The 13,254-nt window shown below is 41.7% G+C and overlaps 1 protein-coding gene across 4 annotated transcripts in view; it reads right to left on the minus strand.

Moving 5' to 3' along the window:
- FNDC3A (fibronectin type III domain containing 3A) overlaps positions 1-13,254 on the minus strand; it is a 316,088-nt gene that overhangs the window by 277,939 nt on the left and 24,895 nt on the right. Inside the window, exons 1-2 of one of the 4 annotated variants that reach the window (XM_056562072.1) lie at positions 6,664-6,769; positions 5,721-5,854 (exon numbers count right to left, since the gene is read on the minus strand). The exons of 2 other annotated variants lie outside the window; for them this stretch is intronic. The gene's annotated coding sequence lies outside the window, so the exon portion shown is untranslated. Of the gene's footprint in view, positions 1-5,720; positions 5,855-6,663; positions 6,770-13,254 lie in introns of those variants that run through there. One more of the 4 variants, XM_056562071.1, reaches the window with a different exon arrangement.

Raw genomic sequence — 13,254 nt, forward strand, 5'->3', positions numbered from 1 at the left:
GACTGAAGAAAACCAGAATATTTCTGTTTAGGGCCGATTGACTCCTGTCGCAGTGGGAGATAAATGATTCGCCTGACACTGCCTGGAGTGGGCCAGATTTCAGGCTACTTGTATACAAGAGGTCATGAGGCCCAGGATCCTTTGTTGACTACATCGTCTTTTAGAATCTGGGAGAAAGGACATCTGGGATTCTAAATCCAACATTGTTCCCAGAAAAAAACCTTGCAGGTGAAGGGATCTAAGCTTGATTTTTTCTCAATTTACTTCTTACCCTAGGAACTAAAAGAAATCCAGAGACTATGACAAGTGTGACTGAATTTCCTCCCTGGACCTTGCCACAAACAGGAAGTTGTCCAGATAGGGGAATATCTGGCCATCCTGTTGTCTCAGGCTATCACCATCTCCACCACAAATTTTGAGAAAATTCTGGGAGAAGAGGAGAGGAGATTCCCAACAGGAGGCAATTTGAACTGGAAATGTTGTATTTCCCTGTTCAAAGACACAGTGAACTGAAGGGAACGCTGGAACCAAGGGTGGATATACAATAGTATACATCCTTTATCTCTTTGAACAGGTATGATGGCGACCAGAGACAACATATCCAAGACCCCCACCTCTAATTGAGCTGACTATTACATTGAGGAGAGGATTGTGTGTGTGTGTGTGTGTGTGTTGGCGGCCTGTAAATTCCTTTACCTTATCTGTGGCATCCAAGAATCTTGTCCAACTTTTTATTTTTTATTTTTATAAAAGATAGTTTCCAGACTAGCCTAAAGCCAGAGTACACGGCGGACCCAGTTGGACAAGAGAGAGGATCTGGTGGCAAACCTCACTAAATTCTGCAGAGGAATCTGCTAGAGATACCGAGGATTCGAATACCTGATCCCTTGGGGTACCCTTATAAGTCACGCGGTTGGAGCAAATAAAAATTGCTCTTGCTACAGATGTGGCCTCAATATTAGCTCGATGGAAATAGCTGCTTAAGCCTTGAGAGCCCCGCCACCTGCAGAGTCCCCCGAGCAGCCGTACTGGTTTGGGGACATTTTAACTCAGGACAGGGGACTCTCTACAGGGGAGAGTACCGGCCTGGGGGGGTAAGTTGCATGGAGGAAGGAGAAGTTAAGCATGCCCAGATCGACCGATCCCCAAGAGATCTTCAGTGCATCCATGCACCTCTCTGCCCTATCCCTGTAGGGACAGGAAAAACACTGGGGTGTGTAAGAGGATGGGCCCTTTTAAACCTGTTTCCTGTCCCTACAGTGATGGGAGAAGCAACTTCCATATTTGGTGCCGTCCTGAAGGGGGATACAGAGGAAAGTAAGTTAAGGTTTAGTTGCGGCAGCCTGTGCATAATGGCAAAATAAAAATTTTGTTGGAGTTCTACTTTAAATGCATAGGGGGAGATTTATCAAAACCTGTCTAGAGGAAAACCTGCTGAGTTTCCCATTGCAACCAATCAGATTGCAGCTTTAATTTTTCAGAGGCCTTTAAAAAAAAACAAAACAAAAAAAAACCTGATTGTTGCTATGGGCAGCTCAGCAACATTTTGTCTGGACAAGTTTTAAAAAATCTCCCCCATAGAGTGTAGTGGGACACTGTCAAATTACAGTGGACAGACAGTGATATTGGGGGAGACCAATCACAGAATGTTTGAAAAAGATGTTCCTGTAGGGAACATTTAAAACTGTGTTTGTTGGGTATAAGTTTGATGGTTCATAACTTTTATCAGCTGTGCACTTTGTCACTTAATCGGGGTAAACACAATAGATTTATGAGCCACCCTCTAACAAAAAAACACATGGGTGAGATACCAAATTTAAGGGGTATTCCAGGCAAAAACTTTTTTATATATATCAACTGGCTCCGGAAAGTTAAACAGATTTGTAAATTACTTCTATTAAAAAAGTCTTAATCCTTTCAATAATTATTAGCTTTTGAAGTTTTCTGTCTAACTGCTCAATGATGATGTCACGTCCCGGGAGCTGTGCAGTTCCTATGGGGATATTCTCCCATCATGCAGGGACTTGAGTCATCAGAAAGCAGTTAGACAGAAAAAAACTACTCAACTTCAGAAGCTAATAACTATTGCAAGGATTAAGATTTTTTAATCGAAGTAATTTACAAATCTGCTTAACTTTACGGAGCCAGTTGATATATAAAAAAAAGTTTTGGCCTGGAATACCCCTTTAATATAAAAGAAGCCCAGCACTCCTAAGAATGCACATATGTTTACAACTAAGTACATTTACTTGATTAAGCTAAAACCTTAAAGCATAGCTGTAGTTGACAAAAACGTCTTATATAATGCTGATAAGATTGTATGTATGTTTCTAATATACATTTGTTAAAGAATTGTATGTTTTGAGTAAAACATGTCCTGCAGCTATTGCCTCTGTGTCTCTGCACCGAAACAAAATACAGTGTGGGCAGGACAATCAGCGCACTGTGCAGGTTCCAGGCTTGTCAATTAGCCTGCTGTATGGGAGAGTCACAGATCCTCAGTGTACAGAGCCCTGCTTGTCCTCCGTGCACAGAGCCCTGCTTGTCCTCCGTGCACAGAGCCCTGCTTGTCCTCCGTGCACAGAGCCCTGCTTGTCCTCCGTGCACAGAGCCCTGCTTGTCCTCCGTGCACAGAGCCCTGCTTGTACTCCGTGCACAGAGCCCTGCTTGTCCTCCGTGCACAGAGCCCTGCTTGTCCTCCGTGCACAGAGCCCTGCTTGCCCTCAGAGCCCTGCTTGTCCTCAGTGTACAGAGCCCTACAGAGTCTTACACATGCACGTCTTGATAAAGAGCTCTGTCCGAGCTAGAAACGCGTTAAAAGTGCTTTTTAATTTTTTATATCTACCATGATGGAATAAAGAAAACCTTTTATTGGGAGAAGCGCCTGTTTTGGGAGAAATTCTTTCTTTTTTTTGCTACCAAGTTCTATCTCTGTCTGCCGACTCTCCTGGAGGATCGGGTGCTCCAAGGCTGCTGACCCGCTATCTGATGAGCTGTTACAGATGTTATACTCTAAGCATAACACAATCCGGTGAGCATAATATTATTGCCAACATTGCCTGCATTTTTAATGGCATTTCACTAGGATCCTCCTGTCTTTTTGTCTCTATAGTACATTTTATCTGTCCACATGACATTTTCCCAGAAGGATTTTGGCTTACTCAAGTTCATTCTGGGAAAATGTAGTCTTTCTTTTTTATGTCTCTGTGTCAGCAGTGGGGTCCTCCTGGGTCTCCTGCCATAGCGATTAATTTCATTTAAATGTTGACGGATAGTTTGCGCTGACACTGATGCTCCCTGAGCCTGCAGGACAGCTTGAATATCTTTGGAACTTGTTTGGGGCTGCTTATCCACCATCCGGAATATCCTGCGTTGACACCTTTCATCAATTTTTCTCTTCCGTCCACGCCCATGGAGATTAGCTACAGTGCCATGGGTTGCAAACTTCTTGATAATATTGCGCACTGTGGACAAAGGCAAATCTAGATCTCTGATGGACTTGTAACCTTGAGATTGTTGATATTTTTCCACAATTTTGGTTCTCAAGTCCTCAGACAGTTCTCTTCTCCTCTTTCTGTTGCCCATGCTTAGTGTGGCACACACAGACACACAAGGCAAAGACTAAGTGAACTTTCCTCCTTTTTATCTGCTTTCAGGTGTGATTTTTATATTGCCCACACCTGTTACTTGCCCCAGGTGAATTTAAAGGAGCATCACTTGCTTGAAACAATCTTATTTTTACACAATTTTGAAAGGGTGCCAATGATTTTCTCCAGCCCGTTTTTGGAGTTTGGTGTGACACTATGTCAAATTTGCTTTTTTCCTCCCTTTTTTGGTTTAGTTCCAATACACACAAAGGGAATAAACATGTGTATAGCAAAACATGTGTTACTGCAATCCTTTTCTGTGAGAAATAATTCATTTTCAAATTTCAGGGGTGCAAACATTTACGGCCATGAATGTATCTCCGATTCCCATCTTTTACCTGCTGAGTCAACAGTTCTCATGACACGATTTCTAACATGTACAGGAAGTCACATTGTACTAGGGAGGAGGGATTATAAACTTGAATATCCTTATTTTTTGTGGGTTAAATAAAGACACTTACATCAGAATGTACCATAGCATTCCCTAACATTGTGCTATAACAAGTTTGCAACTACAGCTGTCGCAGAAAGGTGACCCTGCAGTTACCTCCATTTTCTGTATTACTTCCTGCAGTCACTCATTGGGCTCTAGTGGCTTGCAGCTTGAGGCAGGAGAAATCAAAGCCCAGGGTGCATGCCAAGCCACAGACATCGTGTTGCCATCTTCCCCATCTGTAAGCCACGGCACCCCTGGTAAGTTCTCATAGCACCCCAGTGTCCCGGAGAACAATGGTGCTGAAAAGACTCAGTGTATTTTATTAATTATCATAGCATTCAGGGCAGTGTTTCCCAACCAGGGTGCATCCAGTTGTTGCAAAACTACAACTCACAGCATGCCCGGACAGCCAGAGGCTGGAGGCACCCTGGTTGGGAAACCCTGCTCTAAGCAACAACAACAAAAGTACCAGATGATCAGGGGACCCTCAGGCGTCTTCTTACTATTTGGAATGGATGTCTGCAAGTAGAACACAGCTGGAATTGATGGACCATAAAGAAATATATTGGAGGGTTCAGATGGATTACCAGACTCTCCAGTGCAACCATAAAAGCAATCTTCTACAAACTAAAACCACAAATCTTTTTCCTATCCTGGAATCCAGGCTGGTCATTTTTTATCAGCACCAAAACATTGTGGAAAACTGCAAAAGAACAACTAGTCTTTAAATATACCGTATGTATATGTTTTCACACACTGGAGACAGGCCAAAGAATGAAAACAAAGTATCTTACAATGTTACCTAACCCTTTACCACACTATTATTACTTAAGACTAGGAATGCTCTTTAAAAGAATTACTGTGGTACATGACAACTTTGCTGAGACCCCCCCCCCCCCCCAATCTCCTGCGCTGCACCCCAGGAAGGGAGCATGTTGCCCAAGAAGAAGCATCCGAAACAACCTTTGGGTAGGGGATAAGTTGGTATGCACCACAGTTACCTCCTTTAAGTATCAGGACATTAAACACTGCTCAGCCATAACATTATACCTAATACCATAGATTAATCTTGTGACTATGGCTTCTGTAAAGGAGTGGGATGTATAGGGACAGCAATTGAACAGTCAGGGGGAGATTTATCAAAACCTGTCCAGAGGATAAGTTGCTGAGTTGCCCATAGCAACCAATCAGATGACTTCTTTCATTTTTCAGAGGCCTTTTAGAAAATAAAAGAAGCGATCTGATTGGTTGCTATGGGCAACTCAGCAACTTTTCCTCTGGACAGGTTTTGACAAATCTTCCCCTCAGTTCTTAAAAGTTGATATGGAAGGAGTATCAGCAGAATACAAAAGTGGTGGTGCAGATGGTTACATCAAAGCCAAAAATTCTGTATAAAAAACAAAAAATAAAAATAAAATGGCGGGCGTAAGGTTCTTACAGACTTTGACAAGGATCAGATTGTGATCGCTACACGACTGGGTCAGAGTGTCTAAAAAACAGCATGTCGTTATTTCCAGTACCCGACTGGTATCCATACCTCACTTAGCCCTAGAATTAGCTTCCACAATCTCCTGCCCAACCTTTCCCCTTAAAACCTGCACATACAGAAGTTTAGTACAGAAAAGTGACCCCCAAACCTGAAAAGTGTTCCAGCCATGTGCTTCAGGTAGAAGAAGAGATCCATATGGTAGAGGTAACACCAGAGCTTGTGTGTCGCTTTATCTCAATGTTCAGTATAAAGCACTCAGCTGGTGTTTGTCTTTCTGACAGGCTGCCAGGCAGGAAGAGAAGGGGAAACGGAGATCAGTTCAGCTCCACATTTCATAACACCCATTCTACGGCTAACTGCATGTGATCGTCCGTGAATTAAAAGGACAATACTGCCAAAGAAGCACAGCATATAGCATATTATTCAGGATTTCTATAGGATATTTCAATTTAAAACATGTCACCTTTGCAGAAAATTATTAAGTCAAAAAGTCCAAAAATAGCAGAATTCGCTGATGATTTGCAGTGCACATACCACCCCACAATTCCACAACAAAATTATAGTACAAAAAAAAAATTTACACAATTAAAAGGGGTACTCAGGTGAAAAATGTTTTTCTTTTTTTAAATCAACTGGTGCCAGAACGTTAAACAGATTTGTAAATTAGAATAAAAGAAAAAGGTATGGAACAGCTCACAACTTAGTTACACCTCAGGTGTAAATTAATTTTGTAGAAAAAAGAAGAAAGAGTTAACCATAACCTCAAGGCTACGATCAAATAAATTGATACATGATGAAAGATAAACCGTACTTCAATTGTATGATGAATTCTTAAAAAAATTATTAAACAAATATTTATCATTTAAAAGTGATATTCCTCCTTTCACAGGGCCTTTGTGAGGAGGTGTTCATAAAACAGATTATATAATCACTCCACTGTGAGAAAATGCCAAAATAGGGGACTTTCAATAGTCCAGCATTTAATAGTTCAGAACGGTATTAATTTAACACAGTCCATGCATTAGGTAAGATGAATTGGCATGTCCAAGTCCATATAATAGATATATATTTGCAAGTAGATGTATATTTACCAGCCAGGTGGAATTTATGCATATGGATCAGCTTCCAAAGAAACTGGTGCCGACAAGCACCCATCCAACCCGGGGTTTGCGTGCGCTGAATGCAGGCGCTGGCGTGCGCTTCTGCGGCTGGTCTGTCTGCCACAGACCCGATGTGTACCGCTGTGGTAATGAAGAGAGCAGCTAGCAGATTCCCGGTGGCTGGACCTTGTGGGGTTTCTTGGCGTCTGACGTCAATGGTAGAAATGATGGGCTGGATAATTGGAGACTGCAGCAGTTGAATGGTACAGCTGTGAAGGTTGTAGATACCGGACTTTCAGTTTGCACAGATGGATTTTTCAGGAAATTTTGCTGCATTTAAATCCATTTTTTGTGTCATGCAAGACAGGTCTTCCAGAGACAGAATCATCACGATCATCCTGATTTGTCAGCTGTTACCGACCGACGAATAAGGACTCCTAATGTGGGGGTGTCCCTAACGGCACCTGCTCCGCCCCTATTCCGGAGAGCGAGAGCGGGTGTTGGGAGTCTGTATCTGGTGTGGGGGCCCCAATCCCAGCCATCAGCGGCGGGATCGGGGCCCCAGGAACGAGTCGGCGGCAGCAGGCAGGACAGGTCAGAGCGCAGCAGCAGGAGGTAAGGCTGGGCTCCTGCTGTTGCTCAGCAACAACACCCAGCATGCACAAAAGAGTTGTTGTTATGCAACAGCAGAAGGCACAACTACAACTCCCAGCATGCACTTTGGTAGTTTGTGCATGCTGGGGGTTGTAGACATGCAACAGCTGGAGGCACATATTTTCTATGAAAAAGTGTGCCTCCAGATGTTGCTTAACAGCAGCTCCCAGCATGCACGGACAGCCAAAGGGCATGCTGAGAGTTGTAGTAGTGTGCCTCTAGATGTTGCATAACTACAGCTCCCAGCATGCCCTTTGGTTGTCAATGCATGCTGAGACTTGCAGTTTTGCAACAGCTGTAGGCACACTGGGTGCGAAACAGAGTTTGTTACATAACTCAGTGTTTCGCAACCAGTGTGCCTCCAGCTGTTGCAAACTATAACTCCCAGCATGCACTGATAGACCGTACATGCTGGGGAGTTGTAGTTTTGCAACAGCTGGAGGCACACTGGTTGCGAAACCGAATTACGTAACAAACTGTGCTTTGCAACCAGTGTGCCTCCAGCTGCTGCATAACTACAACCCCCAGCAAGCACGCACAGCCAAAGGGCATGCTGGTAGTTGTAGTTTTGCAACAGCTGAAGGTTTGCCCCCCCTTCCCCCATGTGAATGCACAGGGTACATTCACTTGGGCAGGGGTTTAAAATGAGTTTCTTGCTGAAAGCTTGCGATGCAGCAAATTTTCCTTTGACGCTCAAACTCCCAGCGGGAAACTCGCTGTAAATCCCTGGCCGTGTGAATGTACCCTAAAAACAATACACTACACAATATAAAGGGTAAAACACTACATATACACATACCCCTACACAATTACACACACACACCCCAAATAAAAATGAAAAACATCTGGTATGGCACTGTTTCCAAAACGGAGCCTCCAGTTGTTGCAAAACAACAACTCCCAGTATTGCCAGACAGCCATTGACTGTCCAGGCATGCTGGGAGTTTTGCAAAAGATGGAGGCACCCGGTTTGGGAAACACTGCCATAGGGTAATTTTGGTATCGGAGGCAAGTGTAATTCTTGCATCTGGGTCTGTCCCTATGCAAATCCCTAAGCCTCAAATGCGCATGGCGCTCTCTCACTTCGGAGCCCTGTCGTATTTCAAGGCAAAGTTTAGTGTCACATATGGGGTATTTCCATACTCAGGAGAAATTGCCTAATACATTTTGGTGGGCTTTTTCTCCTTTTACCCCTTATGAAAAGGTAAAGTTGGGTTCTACACCAGCATGTTATTGTAAAAAATTTAAATTTTTTACACTAACATGCTGGTGTTGCCCCATACTTTTCATTTTCACAAGAGATTAAATACCCCCAAAATTTGTAATGCAATTTCTCCTGAGTACAAAAATACCCATTATGTGCTGGTAAAAGGCTCTGTGGGTGCACAAAAGGGTTCAGGAGTGAGGGCGCCATGCACTTATGAGGCCTAAATTTGTGATTTGCACAGGGGTGGTAAATTTTACAGCGGTTTTGACAAACGCAAAAAAATAAATACCCATATGTGACCCCATTTTGGAAACTACACCCCTCACAGAACGTAACAAGGGGTATAGCGAGCCTTAACACCCCACAGGTGTTTGACAAATTTTCATTAAAGTTGGATGTGAAAATGAAAAAAAATAATTTTTTTCTCACTAAAATGCTGGTGTTACCCTGCATTTTTCATTTTCACAAAGGAAAATTGGAATCCCCCCCCCCCCCCCAAACTTTGTAACCCCATTTTTTTTTGAGTACGGAAATATCCTATACGTGGATGTGCTCTGTGGGCACACTACAATGCTCAGAAGAGAAGGAGCTCCATTGGGCTTTTGGAGAGAGAATGTGTCTGGAATTGAAGGCCATGTGTGTTTACAAAGCTTCCATGGGGCCAGAACCGTGGACCCCCCCCACATGTGACCCCCTTTTGGAAAGTATACCCCTCGCTGAATGTAATAAGGGGCGCAGTGAGCATTTACACCCCACAGGTGTCTGAAAGATTTTTGGAACAGTGGTCCGTGAAAATGAAAAATAAAACTTTCATTTGCACAGCCCACTGTTCCAAAAAGCTGTCTAACATCAGTTAGTGTCTAACACCAGTAAGTAAATGCTCACTGCACCCCTAATTAAAATCTGTGAGGGGTGTAATTTCCAAAATGGGGTCACAAGTGGGGGGGGGGCACTGTTCTGGCACCATGGGGGCTTTGTAAACACACATGGCCTTCAATTCCAGACACATTCTCTCTCCAAAAGCCCAATGGAGCTCCTTCTCTTCTGAGCATTGTAGTGCGCCCGCAGAGCACTTTACATCCACATATGAGGTATTTCCATACTCAAAAGATATGGTATTACAAATTTTGGGAGCCTTTTTCTCCTATTAACCCTTCAGAAAATGAAAAATCTGGGGTAACACCAGCATCTAATTTTTCATTTTCATGTACAACTTTAGTGGAAATTTGTCAAACACCTGTTCTGGCACCATAGGGGCTTCCTAAATGCAACATGCCCCCTAAAATCAATATCAGCAAAATTTGCTTTCAAAAAGCCATGTGTGGCTCCTTCACTTCTGAGCATTGTATTGCGCCACAGAGCACTTTATTTCCACACATGGGGTATTTTCATACTCAGAAGAAATGGGGTTACAACTTTTGGGGGGCATTTTCTTCTATTACCTCTTGTAAAAATTGTAAATTTGGGGGGGGACAGCATTATAGTGAAAAAAAAAAATTTCATTTACATTAGTCAAACACATATGCGGTGTTAAGGCTCACTGTACCCCTTGTTACATTCCTTGAGGCATGTAGTATCCTAAATAGTGTGCCATGTATTTTTTTTTTTTTTTTTTTTGCTGTTATGGCACAATAGGGGCTTCCTAAATGCAACATGCCCCCCAAAAACCATTTCAGCAAAATTGACTCTCCAAAATCCCATTGTCGCTCCTTCCCTTCTGAGCCCTGTAGTACACCCACAGAGCACTTTACATCCACATAGGAGGTATTTCCTTACTCGAAAGAAATTAGGAAACACATTTTGGGGGGGGGGGGGCTTTTTCTTCTTTTACCCCTTGTAAAAATTCAAAAACTGATCCTAGAAGAACATGAGAGTGTAAAAGATTAAGATTTTGAATTTTCTCCTTCACTTTGCTGCTATTCCTATGAAACACCTAAAGGGGTAACTAACTTTCTGAATGTCATTTTGACTACTTTGAGGGGTGCAGTTTTTATAATGGGGTAATATTTGGGGTATTTTTAATATAAAGGACCCTCAAATCCACTTTAAAACTGAACTGGTCACGGAAAAATTCAGATTTTGAAAATTTTGTGAGAAATTGGAAAATTGATGCTGAACTTTGAAGCCCTCTGATGTCTTTCAAAAGTAAAAACATGTCAACTTTATGATGCAAACATAATGTAGACATATTGTATATATAAATCAATATATAATTTATTTGCAATGTCTATTTTCCTTACAAGCAGAGAGCTTTAAAGTTAGAAAAATGCAAAATTTTCAAATTTTTCATGAAATTTCGGAATTTTTCACCAAAGAAATGATGAGAGTATCGACGAAAATTTACCACTATGTTAAAGAAGAATATATGTCACGAAAAGACAGTCTGGGAATTAAATTCATAAGTAAAAGCATCCCAGAGTTATTAATGCTTAAAGTGACAGTGGTCAGATGTGCAAAAAAAGCTCTGGTCCTTAAAGAGGCACTGTCATTGTTAAAAACTTTTCATATATTGCAGGACTCATTATAATATGACATTTCCCAATATACAACTGTTAAAAAAAAAAAAAAAAATTCACCTGAAATTCAAGCTCAAAATAGCCACCAATTGGGGTCGCCTGTCTTTTAGCCAAACAGACTAGTCTAGATTTTACAGCATACTGGATACCGGCCGTAAAGCATACTGGTATCCAGTATAGGAGATTTCTATTGTGTATGCAAAACTACAGATAAAGGATGTGTGGACATACTGGGAGCTGTAGTTTTAAAACAGCTGGAGGCAACACTGCTCTCACATAGTTATTTACAAACATTGCAGCTTCAGTTGTTACTAAACTACAACTCCCAGCATGCTGAAATAGTCAAAGCTTTCTCGGACTCCTGAATGACAAACAAGTTGATCAGACATTCAGGAGTCTATGAAAGATGAATGACACACATAGTGACAGCTATGCTGATTAGCATCAAGCTTTACTAGGAGAAGATAAAACAGATATTACATGTATTCATAAAAATGCTGTACTTTTATCTAAAAAATCCTTGCACTAATTTTATAAAGCTCTATTCTTATATTTATACATTTTATCCTCTTATGAATTCACCATAATGTCTTCTGATTACTGCAGGCAAGCTCCAAGTATCTTCCTCTGACACATGACACAGCATAAAGCCAGAGAGGAAAGGGTTACAGAGTAGAGAGTACTGATTGGCTGACTGTACAGGCTTGCTCCTGTGAGGGAGACAGACTGACACGCCCCCTCCAGCCTGCACAATGAAAAAGTAACTCACCAGCAGATAAATGCTTATAACTCTGGATATATAGGTCCGAGACACATATAAATTATATGCACATGATCAGGATTGGGTCCTGAGTAACATAACACTTTTTTTTATTTTTTTTGCACTATGACAGGTACGCTTTAAGGTCATAATGAGCTTGGGTTAAGAAATGACCATTTAGTTTTAATGCTCTTCTTTCACTATTCACAGAGCACTGCTGTGACTGTACAACACGATATTTATATAACATACAACCATACTGACTTTTTTTTTTTTTGGACAGGCACAACTTAAGAATGCAGATGTTTTCTGTTCAAAGTAGCCAACCAAACTGTAAGAAGTAAAATGTCAAAGTGCTAGTGAGTATATACTACACATGCAATTAAAGGTTTGGACAGTCAATACTGAGCTGCCACTACAACCACCGTCATAAGCAATAGAGGCCCTGTAAACTCTGTGAGATGGTTTTACTGGTGTGGGATCAAGGAACACAGCAAAGAATACTGTCAACTTCTCATTACACAGTTGTGATATTGTCATCATGACAGGGATGTGGATGGTCTTTTACTTACTTCCTGATAGAGCAGCAGGTCTTTTATTGCTGGTCATCAAAATAGGCAGGATAGAAGGCAAATAGAAAAGAGAGAGAAAGGGAGAGAATCTGACATTTAAAGAGGAAAGTTCAATGATTAAATCCTGGAGAAACAGGATGTAAGATGTTTGTCTTGGCTGGAGCGACTCTATACAGATAGAACATAAAGCTCCACTGCTTTCCTCTGTCAGTCACTTAAGTCATTGATGATTTTTGCTATTTTAGGGTAGGGATACACAAAGCGCATCTGCAGCGTATTTGATGCTGTGTATTTCTGAATTAAAGTATTCTGAAAATGTCAGTGCCAGCAAAATCTATGGCACTTAATATCCACAGAGTATTTTATTGTAGTTATCAATCGCTGCGAGAGTGACTACCTTTGTTAAAACAAAGCACACATGAACAGCGGATGAGGTGCAAAGAGAAATACGCTGCTGAACAAAAAAGAAGGTGTGTATTTTATATACCAAAACTCGCTGGAAGGCAGACGCAACCTTATCCCGTATTTGCGTGCATTAAATATGTTGCGGATGTACTACATGTGACCCAATCCTTCAAAGGATAGAGAACATATACCGTACACCCCAAAATGGGTTCTCTCTTTCGGATCTTATCTCACCTTTACATTTCCATGAGGCTAGGTTTCCACTTGTTTTTTTCTGGCAGTTTTTGGAAAACTGCCACTGCAGTTTTTGAGCCAAAGTCAGAAGTGGATCCGTAAGGGAGGAGAAGTGTAAGTCCTTCCTTTATATGTCCTATTTCTTTTGAATACACTTCTGGCTTTGGCTCAAAAACTGCAATGGCAGTTTTCCAAAAACTGCCAGAAAAAAAAAACAAGTGGAAACTTAGCCTG

This window comes from Hyla sarda, chromosome 2, assembly GCF_029499605.1.
Source record: "Hyla sarda isolate aHylSar1 chromosome 2, aHylSar1.hap1, whole genome shotgun sequence".
Lineage (NCBI taxonomy): Eukaryota > Metazoa > Chordata > Amphibia > Anura > Hylidae > Hyla > Hyla sarda.